Genomic DNA, 20,587 nt, shown 5'->3' on the forward strand with positions numbered 1-20,587 from the left:
ATATTCTACTGGATTCTGTTACAAGTGCTTTTAGTAACATGACAAACGTCATCGCGGCCAAAGGGATGTTTGCCCCAATTACTACTATTGATTAACTGATTTGCTGATGCAAGAGGCGGCATATCATCTGTCTGAGCACCAGAGCTGGGCACAATGCACTGCAGGACCCAAAGGGTTACTGAAATGTCATGTCCTGTTATAAACAGGTTGGGAATCTCATTGCAGTAATTCAGACCTGGTGAAAGTCAATCAACCCCCTGCCCCAAAGGAAACAAAATGGCAAATGGCTTGTTACTGTATCAGTAGGAACCCATAAAATGCCCGATGTGCCAGCGGTTACAGAAGAGTCCAACGGAAGGGACTGCGGGAAACCCTGAATCACGTCCCGAGGGCCAATACAAGCTCTTTTATTAGTTTGAACATCTATAGAATAAGAAAATGTCCTGATGCATTTCAGAGCAGCAATAAAGAGGTTAAACTCGCAATGAGCAATCTTGATATCCTGCTATTATCCCAGCAAATCATACAGCGTATGGACCTTCAGGAGAATAGCTCCTACGTAAATTGACTATTTTCGTGCTATATTGACCCTGCCGCAATGCATTGTATATTTACCCATAACAACAGCCTCCATGTAAACAATATAAAATCTGCTAATATCGTTACACCCCCGCACAGCGAGTGTCAGCCATGCCAGAATAAAGTCTCATCAAACTTGAGAGAAATTAAATATTGCAATTCAATTCATTGCTTTAAAAAAAAAGGAAAAGAAATGAATACGACTAAAATGAATTTCACACTCAAGAAAAAAGCAAACAATATTCAAATTGGTCAAGAGTAGTCACGCTATGGACTTACAGCGGCTGTTAATGGGAAATAAAAATCCCATTACCCAGAGCAAACCACTAGATGGCTGCAGGCAGTGGGAGTTGCAGTCCAGTAAATGCTCTTAGACAAGGCAGCCAACACCTGACAAATACTCAGGTTTAGGAAATGTACAGTCAATAAAATTGCTCTGATAAAATATTGCGTTTATTTTGCACCCTTGGCATGTGATGTTATATAATAGGTGTCTGCATAAAGTACAGTGTATATTTTGGACATAACAGTTTTTTTTGCAAACCCAGCCCCCCTATGGGGTGCATCAACCCTGCGGAATTAGGGTGGCAGGACTACTGGCGTTTAGTGCCAAATGGTGGACAATATTGCCCAAACCTCTGACACCGAACAGTTTAGACAGTTCATCTATAAAAGCCCACAAAACACTCAAATACTTCATCTTAATATCACCATTGAAGAGTAAATAGCAACCAAAATCTTAAATACAATCATATAGTGTGATTAGTGACAGCTATTTTTTTTATAATTGAAAAATGAATGGTTTTAAAAACTTTTGGATTCTTTCCTCACCATTAAGACTACAGCTTACCATAGATATATATTAACCGTTTCCTGCGATAAAAGGACACTGCACACCACTATTTCGCTCAAATGGGTAGCCCTCGATGCCCATGTAAATTCTCTCATATACTCCCAGATACATTGCAGAATATAATAGAACCGCACACTCACAGGAAAAAAATAAAATACCTTTTTTTTATTTGGCGTCCTAAGCTTTTCGTTCACCGTCTCTGCGTCTCTTCCACAGTACGGTGACCAGGTTATGTCCTTAACAAAAAAAACAAAAAAGATTGTGAGAAATGAAAGACAATTCCTATTTTTTTTTTTTTATCCTCCTCAGCAACCCTTCATAGCTCCTCAGTGGCGATTATTCACAACCCACTGGGGATAAGAGGTAATTAGGAACGGCCGCTCTTGCATCCAGCCTGACAATGTATAGGCAGAAGGAGGGGTGTGAAAGCAGACAGCATAGTAAGGAGGAGAGAGGAGGGGGGAGGTCATTGACAGTGTCTATTGAGATATCAGGTTGGGGGGCTAGGATGTGCAGGGATGCAGTTGGCACGGCATCCTTTGTTTGGGGAGTAGGTGGCTTGCCCCCCCTTTGCGTTTTTTTGTTTGTGCTTGGATATGTGTGTGCGGTGTGTGTGTGTGTGTGTGTGTGTGTATGACTGGCTGTCTGTGCCAGGAATAAGAATCAGGAAGCAAGCTGAGGACTGAAATGCCAGCGTGAAGGGTCACGGAGAGCTGGAGAGCTCTACTCTTTGCTTGATATCCTCAGGAGAGAAGCAGAGAGTGAGGGAGAGAGAGAGACTAGTACCTCCTGCTCTCTCATCCACATTCCCTTCCTGTGCTCCATCAATAAAAGATCCAAACTGCTCTCATTCATTAACTCTTCCAAGGTCACCTGCAGAAAGGTGTGAGAATGGAAAGAAAGACTGTCTTCCCTCGCTCTGCGTGATTACACTGGAGAACAAGGAGCACAACTGGAGGTACGTGAATTCAGAACCAGCGATTTATTTTAGAGTGTAAACGGTCCAGTACTCTGCTGTGCTAAGGATTGTTCTCTCCTACTCTCCTATAATAGGTAATAAAGGTTCTCCTACTCTCCTATAAAAGGGAATATCAGTTCTGGTTATCTCCTATAATAGGGAATATCAGTTCTGGTACTCTCCTATAACAGGGACTATCAGTTTTGGTACTCTCCTATACTAGGGAATATCAGTTCTGGTTCTCTCCTATAACAGGGAATATCAGTTCTGGTTCTCTCCTATAATAGGGACTATCAGTTTTGGTACTCTCCTATACTAGGGAATATCAGTTCTGGTTCTCTCCTATAATAGGGAATATCAGTTCTGGTTCTCTCCTATAATAGGGAATATCGGTTCTGGTTCTCTCCTATAATAGGGAATATCAGTTCTGGTTCTCTCCTATAATAGGGAATATCAGTTCTGGTACTCTCCTATAATAGGGAATATCAGTTCTGGTTCTCTCCTATAATAGGGAATATCGGTTCTGGTACTCTCCTATAATATGAAATATCAGTTTCGGTACTCTCCTATAACAAGGAATATCGGTTCCGGTACTCTCCTATAACAGGGAATATCGGTTCCGGTACTCTCCTATAACAGGGAATATCGGTTCCGGTACTCTCCTATAACAGGGAATATTGGTTCGGGTACTTTCCTATAACAGGGAATATCGGTTCTGGTTCTCTCCTATAATATGAAATATCAGTTCCGGTACTCTCCTATAATATGAAATATTGGTTCTGGTTCTCACCTATGATATGAAATATCAGTTCTGGCACTCTCCTATAACAAGGAATATCGGTTCCGGTACTCTCCTATAACAAGGAATATCGGTTCCGGTACTCTCCTATAATAGGGAATATCGGTTCTGGAACTCTCCTATAACATGGAATATCGGTTCCGGTACTCTCCTATGATAGGGAATATCAGTTCTGGTACTCTCCTATAATAGGGAATAAAGGTTTAGGCACTCTCCTATAATAGGGAATTAAGGTTCTGGTTCTCTCCTACAATATGAAATAACAGTTCCGGTACTCTCCTATAATATGAAATATCGGTTCTGGTTCTCTCCTATAATATGAAATATCAGTTCCGGTACTCTCCTATAATATGAAATATCAGTTCTGGCACTCTCCTATAACAAGGAATATCGGTTCTGGTACTCTTCTATAACAGGGAATATCAGTTCTGGTACTCCCCTATAATAGGGAATATCGGTTCTGGTACTCTCCTATAATAGGGAATATCAGTTCCGGTACTCTCCTATAACAAGGAATATCGGTTCCGGTACTCTCCTATAACAGGGAATATCGGTTCCGGTACTCTCCTATAACAGGGAATATCGGTTCCGGTACTCTCCTATTACAGGGAATATCGGTTCTGGTTCTCTCCTATAATATGAAATATCAGTTCCGGTACTCTCCTAGAATATGAAATATCAGTTCTGGTTCTCTCCTAAAATATGAAATATCAGTTCTGGCTCTCTCCTATAACAAGGAATATCAGTTCTGGCACTCTCCTATAATAGGGAATATCGGTTCTGGTACTCTCCTATAATAGGGAATATCGGTTCTGGTACTCTCCTATAATAGGGAATATCGGTTCTGGTACTCTCCTATAATAGGGAATATCGGTTCTGGTACTCTCCTATAATAGGGAATATCGGTTCTGGTTCTCTCCTTTAATAGGGAATATCGGATCTGGGGCTCTCCTATAATAGGGAATATCAGTTCTGGTACTCTCCTATAATAGGGAATATCAGTTCTGGTACTCTCCTATAATAGGGAATATCGGTTCTGGTACTCTCCTATAATAGGGAATATCAGTTCTGGTACTCTCCTATAATAGGGAATATCGGTTCTGGTTCTCTCCTATAATAGGGAATATCAGTTTTGGTACTCTCCTAATATATGAAATAACAGTTTCGCTACTCTCCTATAACAAGGAATATCGGTTCTGGTACTCTCCTATAACAATAACAAGGAATATCGGTTCCGGTACTCTCCTATAATAGGGAATTAAGGTTCTGGTACTCTCCTACAATAGGGAATTAAGGTTCTGGTACTCTCCTACAATAGGGAATTAAGGTTCTGGTACTTTCCTATAATATGAAATATCGGTTCTGGTACTCTCCAATAATATGGAATAAATGTTCTGGTACACTCCTATAATATGGAATATCGGTTCCGGCATTCTCTGATAATAGGGAATAAAGATTCTCCTATAACATGGCACATCGGTTCTGGTACTCTCCTATAACAGGGAATATCGGTTCTGGTTCTCTCCTATAATAGGGAATAAAGGTTCTGGTTCTCTCCTATAACATGGCATATCGGTTCTGGTACTCTCCTATAATACGGAATAAAGGTTCTGGTACTCTCCTATAATACGGAATAAAGGTTCTGGTCCTCTCCTATAATACGGAATAAAGGTTCTGGTACTCTCCTATAATAGGGAATATCGGTTCTGGTACTCTCCTATAATACGGAATAACGGTTCTGGTACTCTCCTATAATAAGGAATAAAGGTTCTGGTACTCTCCTATAATACGGAATAAAGGTTCTGGTACTCTCCTATAATACGGAATAAAGGTTCTGGTACTCTCCTATAATAAGGAATAAAGGTTCTGGTACTCTCCTATAATACGGAATGAAAGGTTCTGGTACTCTCCTATAAGAGGGAATAAAGGATTCAGTATTTGGAACTTGTTCATGGGGTGCCGGCTGTCAATAGTATTTTTGTAAAGTGCAGCAGGATAGCCATCTCCTTTAGCCTAATGCAGGGATGTCAAAAGTGGCCTTTGGAGGGAAGTAATCATGGCAGATGAAGACCTTTTTGAGGTAACTTATAAGCAAACCATTGACATTGACTATTACCTAGCAATAAATTCATAGTGTTATCTCAAAAACCTGCTGTCTGGTTTCTCTCAGTGGAGAAAAACATACCACTCGTCCAGGAGACCTGGAGAGGCCGAGACAGGAAACTTTGGAACCTCTTGGGAGGCTCTGCTGTCAATCACAGTAACTCTAAAACAGTTCTTCAGCGATCACAAGCTCCATTAATCTGGTCTATAGGATGGTGCAGTGACCTCTCGTATTGGCCAGAATAGGGAAGGTCGTACCAGATCCCTGAATTCTGCCATCAGAGATAAAAGTATCTAATTTTTTCATCTGTGAGGATACAATTACTATATGGGCAACAATTGTCCCTTAACATAAACTCTCCCACATGTACCCAATCAATGTGCTGACCCAGGACACCCAAAAATTAGACTTGTGCGCACATCCTTTTCACCTGCGACAAACAAATAAAATTCCTGTTAATCGACACTCAAACTAATCGATTGGTCATGTAAATCTTTGACGGATCAATTGGTTCTGGCACACATTAAGAAATGTTATTCGTTTGTCACAGGTAAAACGGATTTGTGCACAAGTCTACCAAAAATAGTTCACATGACACAGACACGTAATTATGGAAACCACCAGCAATTTCTTCCAAACAGTAAAATGTTGGTTTTATGTTATTTTTATGCAAACTAGCAATATTCAAGACATACCTATTACAGCAAAGACAGCTGTCACTGCCATAATGACGGCCTACCAATACTGCATATATAATCACATTCCATAACTGAGCATGTGCAGTTAACATTAAAGTACTGAAGACGGCCTCCTACAGACAATGCAACAGTCTCAAGGTACCTCTTGCCAATTCAAATGATGGGAACAACAGTCCCCATGAAACTAGATTCTTATGAATAATGTAGTTCACAATTTTCAGAGTTGTGTGCATCTAAAGTTATTTGTTACTACTGTCAAAAAAATATCCTGAAAGATTTCTTACATTACGGATTGTTTCGGTAATACCATCCCTTTCAGAGTTGATGGATACCTGCATTAGAATGCATGAATAACCATGGTTGTATGGCAATAAGCACAACGATTTAAAAAAAAAAAAATGTATTAAGGAAATAAAGGATTTTTGCAAAATCCATAACAAAAAATAAAAATGTAAAAAGCCGCAGGAACTGCTAGGTATGGCTGTCCTTCCATTATTGGGAATCAGTAAAAATAAAAGCCAAACAGATAAACACGTTCTAAGAACGATCGCAATTTGCTGATGGCAAATTGTAAGATGACAGCTCCAGAGTGCCTTATTACAGGTATCTATAACTGTACGGCTGCAGAATGAGAGAGATATCATGAGTGGAGTCTTATCATCATGGTAACGAAGGTTGAGTAATATGAATAGATAATAAACTTGGTACCACACTGTCTGCCAGGGTTCTGATGTGTTCTCATGGCGCTTACTAAGGATTTCTCAAAGCACGGGATGCCACGCTTCGTAAAGCCTTATCTTCTCTCATCACTTTTAGCCACACCTAAATCCTCTCTCTCCAGACTGTAACACCGGGATTTGTAAATCCATACAAAAATCTGGCATCTTCTCAAATCCAACAGTTTGCCCTCTGAAATGAATATTGTGACAAAGGAACTGCAAATCTTAAAAGGAACACTCCAGGTACCATAACCACTACAGTGTGCTGTAGTGGTTATGGTGCTAGGAGTGCTATGGAGATCTCACAGTGTAAGTATTAAATCGTTTTAGAACAGTTTTACCTGGGGTCTGGAGGATGCCGCAACCTGCAGCCTCTAAAAAAGATGCTCCTTCTCCTGAGTTAAAGGGAAACAAATTTGTTTTCCTGGCACTGTAGCTTCCCCATTTGTCAGGGACCCCTCCCGTGTTGCAGAGGGGTCCCTGTCACTTAACTGGGTCCAGCGCCGATGTCCCTCGGTGCTGGCTCAGCTCCGTCCACGCTCCTCCGCCACCAGCGGCCGCTGTTTAAAAACTGCAATTATTACATGCTTAAGAATGATGGGAGTTGGCACCCAGACCATTTCAATGGGTTGAAGTGGTCTGGGTGCCTACAGTGTCCCTTTAAGACCTGACGTGCAAAGTCAGCGGCCCCTGAAGGCTTTTGTGGAGGAAGGGAGCGGTGCCTGGCGGAGCCCAAATAACACGTCAAATTGTTCTAAAACGGTTTAACTACTTACATTGGACAGCACCATTCACTCCGGACTTCATAACCACTACAGCACACTGCAGTGGTTATGGTGCTTGAAGTGTTGACGTTTATGCCAAAATAGCCAATTTATCACAATTTATAAATGATCCACGTTTTCCCATCTTGGGCTGTTTTAGCCTACCTTTTGCAGCTGTCATATTCATAGTCTACATTTCCCTGTTTGCAGAATAAAATAGGAGTAAACAGAGTTGGGGGCGCAGGGGTTAGATAGCAAAACAGCTACTGGTTTGCAAAATGATTTACAAAGTCTAGGCCAATACCAAAAAAAAACAAAAAACTATTGGGAATTTAGGGAGGTCTCCACGCAGGATAAAGGGTAACAGAGTACCGGAAGTTCAGTAATCAGTCAGAACTACGAGAGCATTTCTAGAGGTACATAACCCACTGGCTGGCTCGTTGTGAGTGGAATCGTCCGCTGAGCCAGCCCTTCTATTAAACCTTCCTATTTAGCGAATGCCGATCAGCCAAAGTCCCTCTGAAGCTGCAGGAGCCAGATCCCAACGTTTCCAGACAGGTCATGTGTGCAGGTCTTTTCCCACCCAAACCCTAATTGCCAGGATCACCGTCAGGCTGACCACGAGTGTGTCCTATTGTTCTGTGATCAGTCTGAGAGCTCAGGACTGCAGGATCAGCATCGCTGACACATACAGCACAAGGCCTTTCAGATTGATTTTAATTTGCTGTGTGGATTGGGAACAGTTGTACTCCGAGCAGATCTATCTGCAGAACAGATCTAACCCCAATCACTCTTCAAGTATGACCCTCGATGACAGACCTGGCTTCATCCAGCTGCCCCAAGGGACTCGTGTGAGGCAACCATGTATCACGGTGCTTATCAGTATTTGCCCTTATTGAAAAATATTTTACAATTTCCCTGCAATGGTCCCTTACACAAACAGTGTTACACACTTCCAAAGTGTCCCGATAGAGTGGAGAAAGTTCTTTTCTAGCTTAACCTCTTAAGGACCAAACTTCTGGAATAAAAGGGAATTATGACATGTCACACATGTCATGTGTCCTTAAGGGGTTAAAGGATCACTATAGGGTCAGGAACAAAAACATGTATTCCTGACCCTGTAGTGTTAAAACCACCATCTAGTCCCCCTCGGTCCCCCATGCCTCCATAAATATAGCAAAATCTTACTGTATTTAAGGCTGAAGCTGTAACTCTGCATGCTGTTTGCCTCAGAAAAAGAAGCTGCCTGCTGACATCAGCAGAAGTGGTAGCCTGATCCAATGCTTCGCCATAGGATTGGCTGAGACTGACAAAGAGGCAGATCAGTGGCAGAACCAGCATGATTCAAACACAGCCCTGGCCAATCAGAATCTCCTCATAGAGATGAATTGAATCAATGAATCTCTATGAGGAAAGTTCAGTGTCTGCATGCAGAGGGAGGAGATACTGAATGTTTGGATGCATTTTAGGCAGCCATGACCCAGGAAGGATCTCTAACAGCTATCTGAGGATTGGCCAGTGAAGTTATCACTAGGCTGTAATGTAAACACTGCATTTTCTCTGAAAAGACAGTTTACAGCAAAAAGCCTGAAGGTAATGATTCTACTCACCAGAACAAATTCAATAAGCTGCGGTTGTGCTGGTGACCATAGTGTCCCTTTAAGCGCCCTCTTTCTGGGGCCTGGACTTTTTGTTGTTGTAGCGGAATGTAAAATTTTCACGTTCAGGTGCACAAATAAATGTTAAATAAATCGATAAGTTTAAACATTTCCACAATCCCTCTATTCCCTAGTCACACCCCTAAAATGAAAGTGTACTTTTTAAAAAGTCAGGAGGTAGGGCACGCCATACATGCTGCCAAACTATTAGACTGGTGGTACAGGATCGTCATACTGTTATTTTTACAGAGGAGACTTATACAAAATATTTGTTTTAAGATTGTATCTTGACGGAAAACTCCAGACATTTCATTCAACACAGCTCTCATGCATGAATATCTTAGAACCTTCCTGAATCTAGAAGAGAGATGTGGCAACCCTGATCATTGAATATCCGCCAATCGGACTGATTAATGTGTAATTTGCAGCATTGGATGGAAGTCAATCAACAAAGATAGATCAGAAACCTTTAGGTTGAAACGGCGGATTGTCAGTCAGCGCAGCCAGATCATTTGCCAATAGAGATTGATTATTTAATATTTCACCAGATAATCAATCTAAAAATGGCAAATGATCTTACAAGATCCACCTCCATTTTGAACTGATCGATTTTCTTAAAAACGGATTATCCCCTGGCTATAGACCCATTGTCAGCAGCTGAACATAAGAGACTTAATTCATAATTGAATAATAATTGAATAATTAATGGGGGGAGGATTAAAAACGACTGAAAAATACAATGAGATTACCTAAAGATTCTAAGGCCTGTGATATCTAACCCAGGTCACAAGGTACAACACTGGTCCACGGTTCAACAATTTCCTCATCGGAGCAGAACTGGAAGTTGCCTAAAATCTTGGACTCTTGGTGTACCTTGAGCACGGGGATGGGGTCCATTGGTCGGTACAGTAGCCAATAACTTATAGATACCTATAACAAATCAAATAACTAATGTTAAGTCAAATCCTAATTGTGTTTTATAGTGGTTTTAGTTCTATCAATCTTTGCTGTAAATAAATTATGGAAATCTAAACATAGAGAACGACACTAGATCTATAAAATGATGTAAACAGAGAGTCAATTAATTGGATAAAATATTGAGATTATATAACCTGTCCATTAACACTGTGGAGAATAAGTCATATTTCAGATGGGCATATGTTTATAAATAGAGACCGATAATTTTGAGATTTTTTTTAAACACGAGTGGGGATCATGAGATCAGAATATATCAAGTATATCTAAATCATTTCTATTAGAAAGAAGCCTTTGTTATGCTAAGCAGGGATCTGCTATGATAATTACTAATCAGATTCTCGTGTTCACAAATCTGGGTACAGTTTTTGGTTAAAACACAGGACCTTTCACATATACCTGACATTCACAATAAAAAAAAAAACGATATTGAAAAGACAGGACCTTGTCATTAATACTGTGTCTTCAGGGAAGAAAATGGCTGGACCAGTTGGCAAAGGAATGGAGATTGCATTACCAAACACAAAGCGATTAGTCCTTCTTAAAAATAATCACAAATATATTCAATAAGGGACCATCAAACTATAATACCAAGAAGTCACAGCTTGAACACACCAAACTAAATTAATTCTTCATTGACTAACGGGCTTATTCACTAACCAGGCCAAGATAGCCTTGAAGTTGATTAAAAAAAACCTTAAAAGGTCACTAGAAGCACCATAACCACTGAAGCCAGCTGTAATGGTTAAGAGTACCCTGGACCAGTCCCCAGTAATGGGACAAACCATTTAGTAATAGTTTGCCCTCTTACGTGGGTCCTCACCGAGCTCCGAAGCTCCTCTCCTCCTTGGTGATGCCCTGCAGAGCAAAAGTCAAGGCAGTTACCATTAATAAGCTGACAGCATCAGCTGACAACTCTCAGCCAATGAATGGCACACGGAGCCCAAAAACACAAACATGCACAGAGTTTACATTAGGCAGCCCAGAACTCTCTGAGGATCTTCCAATGACACTACTGGATGTGCAGAGTTATGGAACTCTGCAGATAAAGAGTCCAGGCACCATAACCACTTCAAACCACCCAAGTGGTCATGGTGATTGGAGTAACTCTTTAAACGCTGTTTTCAAATGGCCACAACTCATCACGGGGATCAAACTGATAAAGTGCAGTAATTAACAGACACCATGTGCACAAAACTTTGTATATATATATATATCAATACATATGTATCCTGGCCTGAAAGAGGACAAGACACTGGTATCTGTGTATATTTCTGTTTATAATGCTAAGCTATAGAAAGCCTGCTTGAGGTGGCGCTCGGGTCTGTGTAGATATAGGAGAGATCTCCGGCGGCCTGGTTTCCTAATAACGTGAGCTGGAACATTATTTTTAGAAGTCAAAGCCACATCGCCAATTACAAGTACCCTGAGAACGTGGTAGGGTTTAACCTCATGTAACCTAGCAGGTAAGCTTGGCTACAGTTAAAGAGTTATTATTTAATATGGCCCGGATATGTGCCACTAAGAAAGGAGTCTAAATCTATAACTGGGCACCTCTGCTTCTCTGTGTGGAAAAAAGTTAACCTGGCCCTGTCCCCCCCCATCCCACCCATATTATAACCCCCCACCCCTTTCCGGACTCTAGCCACCATTCATAATATAACCCTCCCACCCCAAACGGCAGCCTCCATTCATAATATAGACCCCCTCCCTCCCCCTCTGGATTCCAGCCTCCATTTAAAATATACCCCCCCCTCCCCCCCTGCTGGACTCCAGCCTCCGCTCATAATATAAACCCCCACAAACTCCAGCCACTATTCATAACATAACACCCTCCCCCCCTAAAGAATACAGCCACCACTAATAATATAATATAATATACCTTGGTCCCCTAGATACCACTTACCATACTGTATAACCTTAAGACCCCAAGACACAAATCACTACCTGAACTGAATGCTCACTGCAACTCCTGACACCTCCTATAACCCACACTACCTGAAATTAATGCACACTGCTGGTCCCAACACCTCCTATAACCCACACTATCTGAGCAGCATTTTCACTGCAGCACCCCACACCTCCTATAACACACACTACCTGAACAGCATGCTCACTGCAGCACCCCACACCTCCTATAACCCACACTAACTGAACAGCACACTCACTGCAGCTACCCACACCTCCTATAACCCACACTACCTGAACTGAATGCACACTGCTGGTCCCGACACCTCCTATAACCCACACTATCTGAGCAGCATTTTCACTGCAGCACCCCACACCACCTATAACACACACTACCTGAACAGCATGCTCACTGCAGCACCCCACACCTCCTATAACCCACACTAACTGAGCAGCACACTCACTGCAGCTACCCACACCTCCTATAACACACACTACCTGAGCAACACACTCACTGCAGCTCCCCACACCTCCTATAACCCACACTATCTGAGCAGCATTTTCACTGCAGCTCCCCACACCTCAAATAGCCCACACTACCTGAGCAGCACGCTCACTGCAACTTCCCACACCTCCTATAACACACACTATCTGAGCAACATTCTCACTGCAGCTCCCCACACCTTCTATAACACACACTACCTGAACAGTATGCTCACTCCAGCTCCCGACACCTCCTATAACCCACACTAACTGAGCAGCACACTCACTGCAGCTCCCCACACCTCCAATAACACAGACCACCTGAACAGCATGCTCACTGCAGCTTCCCACACCTCCTATAAACCACACTACCTGCTCCAGCCCCCCACACCTCATATAACACACACTACTGGAGCAGCACACTCACAGCAGCTCCCCACACCTCCAATAACACACACTACCTGAACAGCATGCTCACTGAAGCTCCCCACCCCTCATATAAGCCACACTACCTGAGCAGCATGCTCAATGCAACTTCCCACACCTCCTATAACACACACTACCTGAGCAGCCCACTCACTGCAGCTCCCTACACCTCCTATAACCCACACTATCTGAGCAGCAAGCTCACTGCAGGTTCCCACACCTCCTATAACACACACCACCTTAACAGCACACTCACTGCAGCTCCCCACACCTCCTATAACCCACACTACCTGAGCAACACGCTCACTGCAGCTCTCCACACCTCCTATAACCCACACTATCTGAGCAGCAAGCTCACTGCAGGTTCCCACACCTACTATAACCCACACTACCTGAGCAACACGCTCACTGCAGATTCCAAGACCTCCTATAACCCACACTATCTGAGCAGCAAGCTCACTGCAGGTTCCCACACCTACTATAACCCACACTACCTGAGCAACACGCTCACTGCAGATTCCAACACCTACTATAACCCACACTACCTGAGAATTTCACATTTTAGGTCAAAGTGGCCAAACTGAAAGCATAGGCAACATAGCTAATTTTTCTAATTTGGCTATTTAAACCTTAAATTTAAAATTCACTTTGAATTCACATTATATTCTTACTTTAATGAAGAATCCTGTATATATTTTTTATCACCGTTCACTAACCAATAAACCGTAACAGCTTCACAATGTGTTGCCTACAGTCCCCTCGCCAAAAAACAAACATACATAAAAGTGATGGCTAGGTCATCGTGTCCCCACACTGACAGCACGGACTCACCAAATAGACAGCTGCACCCCCATAGATGGCTTTGTAATCGATCTAAAGCAGCGTTCCCCAACCCAGTACTCATGGACCATTAACAGTCCAGGATTTATGTATTTCCTTGTTTTAATCCAATGGTGGTACTGATAAAAACCTGGACTGTTGGTGGTCCATGAGGACTGGGTTGGGGAACTCTGATCTAAAGGAACCGCGCTGTGGATCAATAAAATAGGATTCTGTCAGAATGCCGCATGTTGCCCCGGGATAATGAAGTTCCATAGAATTCTACTCTTTGCTCCAGTTGTGCCTTACTAACCGAGTGTGTGTGCATATTATAATCATATATATTTGCGTGAACTGAATGCGAAAAACTCGAAAAAAAAAACCCAACAAAACAAGATAACAATGGGTATTGATCGATCCATAAATACACAGTGAAAATAAAAATAGATCGCCACATCCAAGGTCTAAGACGCTCTGAATCCACAGCTAAGGCACATCTATAAATCCATTGAAGATGGATAAAAAGCAGGATGAATCAATGGATGTGTAAATCCCGGGTGATGATCTTTTGTTCTTGAAGTGTGGGGTAAGGATCTATCTATAAACGCTATAGGAGAGGACTGCACTTGAGAGAATGTTTTTCGTTTTTTGGGAGACTGACTCCCGGAGGGCAGAGAGATTCGGAACAAACTCCAGCCCCAGAAATCTGAGTGCCCGGCTACAGACGACTCCTCTGCCAATTAAAAATCTACCAGTAAATGGGAATAATGAGCCTCGACCCACTCCTCTGCTATAATTTACATAACGTTTTTATCCACGGTCATGCAGCCAAGTGTAGGCATGATAGGAAGAGCAAGCAAAATATATTCTGAAAAGAGACTGTAGCATTTCAGGTATGTTTTGCAACAAAAGAAAAAGGGTTTATGGAGTAGATTATCATAACAGGATTCGTGCAGTAATCTAGTATTGAAACTAAGAACCATTTAAAGAGAAACGATTGACAGACCTCTAATAAAATAGTCTATTTTATTGTCAGACACCTAAAATGAAAATTAGGGCAGCTATTTGTTCACACACAGACTTGTAATATGATTTTTTTTTCATATGTTCCTCATTAAAGTGAAAATCTGGGAATCATACGAGGGGGTCATAAAATCTCACATTGAAGGGTTACTAGAACCCTTTTTGACAATGATGTTTTTCATGTATAATACTCTATTGGGCACTCTCAAATATGTGCACCCCCATTTATTAAACGATAAAGCCCTTTAAATAGGATAAAACGTACCTGGAATTTAACGACTGACGTGGTTCTCCACGTTCGTTTTCAGTCCGTCTGTTATCACGCCATATCACTCTAAGGTCCAATTAAATGCTCCTATATAGAGCATTTATGGCACAGATATAACATTAGGCAACTCAAAACAGTGTTCTAGGCTGCATGAAACATGTGTGCCAGGGGTGCAACCAGGCCTTGGCACAAAAGTGCAAATATCTCAATGTTGTGCAGAAATTCAAGTGGAAAAACTGCACATACAGATTCCTACGACCATAACCACTTCCAAAGGCGGTCATTATATGAGGGAGGCTGAGGTTACACAACCTGCACATGGCATGGGTGAAATGTTACACTGTTGGTGGTAATACTGCCCACATCCACTCTCTCTCTACGCCTGAGTAACTCTTTAACTATATGATGTAAGTATGTAAGTCTTACTATATAAAGTAAGTTTTGGTAAAAGACAAAAAAAAACAACAACAAAAAACACAAAATCTAGCGGCAAGTAGAAAAGTCAGTTTTCTATATAACTAAATTCTGTGATTTTATTCACTAAAAACTGAATGGTAGGGAACTGAAAATATAGTTTGCGACTATTGGAGATTTTTTCCAAAACATCTATTTTAGAATACATTTTGCAAACAAACTCGGTTTTCAATTTACTACCACAGACCGGCAAAAAAAAATAATAATAATTAAACAGAAGGCCAAAATATCTTTCCCAGATAATCAGAATCACAATCATTGTAGTCCACCACAACTTACATAGAATTTCACCTTGCCATTACATAAATCTAAAACTCTAAACCTTTTGAACTCTAAGAATTTCGTATCTCCTGTACTGTTTATCACTGGCTAGACCTTGTATGTAAAGTAAGTTAACATCTGATTGAAAATATTTTTTTCAATGCAGGTTGTGTGAGTGACAGCCAGGGGAGGTGTGGTCAAGGCTGCATGGACAGAAACAAAAAAGTTATTTAACTCCTAAATAGTAGAGAATTGAGCAGTAAGACTTCAGGGACATGAACTATACACAAAAACTGTTTCATTAAAATAAATTTGTTTTTGTAACTATAGTGTCCCTTTAACAGCTGAACTCGATTTGAAGGAAGACGGAAGTAAAGCTTGCCAAGCTGGGTGAAGTTGTATGCCCAAAGTGCTCAAAGAAATTCTGTGTTTACTAGAAATGTTTTTATTTAATTACTATTAAAAATAAAACCCTAAAATTATCAACAAAGTACAGACAGTTTAATAGCACTATATAATGGGACAAAGGCAACACAGACGACAATGGCATGTTAAGTGCATGTGGGAGCCTGAAGTGATGATCTCAGCCAATCACAATGCTTTCCCATGGGAAAGCATTGGATAGGTTAAAATCGTCAATTCTGATGATCTCAGCCAAGGAGGCAGACTGGGGGGTGGAACCAAACACAACCTGGCCAGTCTGCATCACCTCATAGAGCACTGCCCCAGGCAGCACCTCTAGTTGCCATGTGAGTAATGGCCACTGGAGGTATCACTAGGCTGTAATGTAAACACTGCTTTGTCTCTGAAAAGACTGTGTTTACTGCAAAAAGACAGAAGGGAATGATTATACTCACCGGAACAACTTTCTTAAGCTGTAGTTGTTTTGGTGACTATATTGTGTCTTTAAGGTTCTTTAAACGGAGTTCTCCACACTTCTTGCTCCATACATTTATTTTTCATCAGTTGCTTGTATGTTACATTTACCTATTGTACAGCGCTACTGAATATGTTGGTGTGTTACTACAACAAAGGCAGGGAAGACAATATAAAAATCTCTGCAGAACAAGCAATCTCATCCTCCATACCACCAGTGAATCTGTGCCACGGCAGTCCACATTCTACATGAAGGCCTTTGGGACTGTCACCTATTGATGGTGTAAGAGCTTCAACAGCAATTTTGAGATCTTGAAATCACCGTACATGTCACCAACCCTCGCACTGGTCTCTCTTTTGGATCCTACATCCTCCCCGTACTCAACAACTAAGGCTATAGATTGAGTTTGGCTCTTTGAAGCCTTAGCCCAGTTAAATAATCCTTCCAATTCCTGCCATAGAATATCTACAAAAGTAACGAGCAATATGAGACAGAGGGTACAGTAAATTCTACTCTAAATATGAGGCGGAGGAGTGCAGCTTGTTAAATGCACAAAGATATGTAATTTCAGTTTCTCCTCGTATTGTACTCAAGGTGATTATCCTATTCTCTTTCCTGGACCGATAATAATTCTTCTTTTTTTTTCATTTCTTCTAATTTTGGTTGGTATGACGCAGGTTTCCCCGGCACACAAGGTTACCTCCTGCTCCCACCTCGCAGATTAGCAGAGCATTATAGAACCCTCAGGGACAGATCAATCTCGCGGAGACAGAGGAAGAGATTCATGTCTGATCCCTGAGTACCTGCAGGGGTTAAACGGGTTCCCATTACAGCACTAATCTGCCCCTATTCCTCTCTAAGGGGACATTATTGGTGTCACCGATCTTGTATTTTCTGGCCACTGTCTGTTTTTCCTTCTGTCACTGCTGTATTTCAATGTCACAGCTCTTGCCACTGTCCCCTGTATGGGCTGTTACAGCCTCGGTCCATGTCCCAGCCTCCACCCCTCCTACTCACTGTCACGCTATCTGCGTTTCCCAGCTCCATCATATTGTAAAATCTCCCATGAATTTAAGACGAATCAGCTTTTAATATCAACACAGCGGCTCATCCTGCGGCAAGCGCAGCAATGACATTTTTTACGCTGGATTCTGAATATTATTTCATTTAATGTTGGGGGGTGTGGGGGGGGGGGGGTAGGGGGTACTGGCAGTAAAGATCTGTCTGCATAAATATTTAATGACGAGTAATTAATATATAAACACATCTAGCAAGGAGAAAGCTGGTCTTTTTCTGACAGTCTGTGTAGGAATAAAGCACGCAGGTAATCCGATGTAAAGGAAACCGAGGCAGCTAGAGGGTTTTTTTCCTAATCTCTTTTTCATGTGCAGAAAGATAAATCCTCCATTTTCGTCGTCTGAGCATAATCCAGTTATTTACTCATAGTTTTGTGTGAAATCAAAGAGCTTAGGCTATATTTCCACCTGATGTCTCCAAAGGCAGATCTGCAGATTCAATTCCACCCACACAAAACCCATCCTGCTTTGCTGGTGGATCGTGGGGGTCTGGTAACATACTGAGCATGATGGGAGTGGCATTCTACAGCAGCCATCCAACACGATAACGATGCCAGACGTACACATTTTAATTTCATGTAATGCCTTTCTCCTAATCTTTTCATCAGGGGATCTGCAAATGTTAGCGTTACAAGGAATTTATTCACTAAACTGTCCATGTTAGCTGAGCGTGATGGGAGTCAAACCTTGTATCTCTTGGATCCAGCTTACTGATATAAATGATGCAGAATACGACTGATACAGGAAACGCTTGTCAAGATTGGACTTGACCCAACATGCAGAATTATGTCACACTTCACAAGGTAGATGGGAGAATTGATAGATACGTACTACCGGTCCTTAGAAGTGGCCAGGCTTAACGTACAATCGCAAAGAGAAATAGCGGAATTAATAAACAAGCTGAGAAAAAGGATTACAGAGGTACACAATAACAAGAAACTAGACAAAGTCGGGGATATAGAAAGCAGAATAAAACAGTAAAAAAGAGTAAACGCTGAATAACAAATGGGGCAGCAACCATATAAGGGAATCCCTCAAAGACCCCCAAGTACAACAAAAGAAAGGAATATAGGAGATAAGGGCTGCACCAGAGAGACTTTATATCAAACAATAATAAGAGATAGTCCAAATAAAAAGAATCTTATCTAAAATGCTCTTATTGTTATCACAGAATCTATAAGGTGCTTGGTCAGGAACAATGTCCTCGCTGTCCTCATCCGTGTAGATCCACTCATATGCAAGAGATAAAACAAAAAGAGAACCAAATAGTGCAATAAGTCCAGAAATAAAACAAAAAAAATATAAAAGGCTGTTATAAAACTCACATGTACAAGAGCTATAGCTAGCTCTAGTGTGAAAGGCGTACACCGGTACAATCCCCGCGTATGGGATATGGGGTAAACTTCCTCCGTCACTTGTATGTTCGACACTCAAATAAAAAGAGACAACCAATAGTGCTCACTGGATAAAATGATGAAAATAAAATATATAAAATGGTACTCACAAGGAAGGAGCAGGCCAACTGCTCCTTGATGATAGCACTGGTGGTATGACCCCCCCCTCCCCCCTAGGATTACTTAAAAAAACAATCTGAAGTGTATAAAAAGATAAATGGCACAAGTAAAAAGTGACCAAATAATCTTTAATATATAAAAATATACAATATAAAATATCCACAAACGCATTTCACCCATACGGCTTTTTCAATATGGAATAGCCGTATTGGCGAAGGTGGAGTGCCGGAGTGCAAAAATGGTGCAAAACAGCAATGGTGCAAAACAGCTGCCAGATTTTTACAAGCCATATTTACTCTAATGAGGAGAGTATGGCAAGTCTGAGTCACTAATGACACAAGAAGGCTGCGTCACTCCAGCAGGTGCTGTAATAAGCCCTTACTGAATAACTTCCCCAGTCCACTGTGGGTGATGAGAGTTAGAGTCCACTGCTGCAGCTATAGACGTAATGTAGAAATTCAGGAAACTGCAGCTGTGAATGTGTTAATAACATTTCATAGGAAAGAGACAGGTGGGAGAAACTCACAGCCCCCTCCGAGACCTTCCTCCACTCAACAAGCCATATATTTATGAGCTGCAAATAAGTACAAATTAAATATATGCCAGTGATTGCGATATACATTTTCACAACACTCTACCAGATAACACCTTTGTTGTAAAGAGGAGATGCTGTGCAAATGTTTGAAAGCAATTCTGTGCTGTCCAGGCAAGAAAGAGACCTGTCACCACGTCCTCAGAAGTTAATGACAATAAATGGGTATGAAGCCCTAGAACCGCCACCCGTGCCGGTATTGCCATAGTGTCAGTAAAAGGGCCAGGCTAACGCTGGGCAGCTGCCCACAAACTGCTTTAATGATCCCTACTGGTATACATGGTCTCTCATCCATGCCGAGGTCAGGGCAGCTAAAATCTGTACATTCATTATTTTATACCTTTTTTATATTTTATACGTTTATTTCTTCAATCCCTCTCTTCCCTGATCTCTCTCTGTGTTTCAACGCTCTCACTATTTCCCTGTCCATGTCTCTCTCTGTGTTTCAACGCGCTCTCTATTTCCCTGTCCATGTCTCTCTCTGTGTTTCAACACTCTCTCTATTTCCCTGTCCATGTCTCTCTCTGTGTTTCAACGCGCTCTCTATTTCCCTGTCCATGTCTCTCTCTGTTTCAGTGCTCTCTCTTTTTCCCTGTCCATGTCTCTCTCTGTGTTTCAGAGTTCTCTCTTTCTCCTCTCTCTTTCTTCTGTCTTTGCGGTCACTCTGTTTTACGCATATCTTCTGTTCTCATTGTTCCTCTCTGTCTCAGTACCAATCCCATGCTCTCTCTCTCTGTACCCTGCTTTCTGTCTTGTCGC

At 41.6% G+C, this 20,587-nt stretch overlaps 1 protein-coding gene across 3 annotated transcripts in view; it reads right to left on the minus strand.

The window, feature by feature from the left end:
* Positions 1-20,587, minus strand: part of RAI1 (retinoic acid induced 1) — a 129,183-nt gene that overhangs the window by 75,886 nt on the left and 32,710 nt on the right. The window contains exons 1-2 of one of the 3 annotated variants that reach the window (XM_063430671.1): positions 9,882-10,043; positions 1,591-1,668 (exon numbers count right to left, since the gene is read on the minus strand). The exons of 1 other annotated variant lie outside the window; for it this stretch is intronic. The gene's annotated coding sequence lies outside the window, so the exon portion shown is untranslated. Of the gene's footprint in view, positions 1-1,590; positions 1,669-9,881; positions 10,044-20,587 lie in introns of those variants that run through there. One more of the 3 variants, XM_063430670.1, reaches the window with a different exon arrangement.

This window comes from Pelobates fuscus, chromosome 8 (assembly GCF_036172605.1).
Source record: "Pelobates fuscus isolate aPelFus1 chromosome 8, aPelFus1.pri, whole genome shotgun sequence".
Classification (NCBI taxonomy): Eukaryota; Metazoa; Chordata; class Amphibia; order Anura; family Pelobatidae; genus Pelobates; species Pelobates fuscus.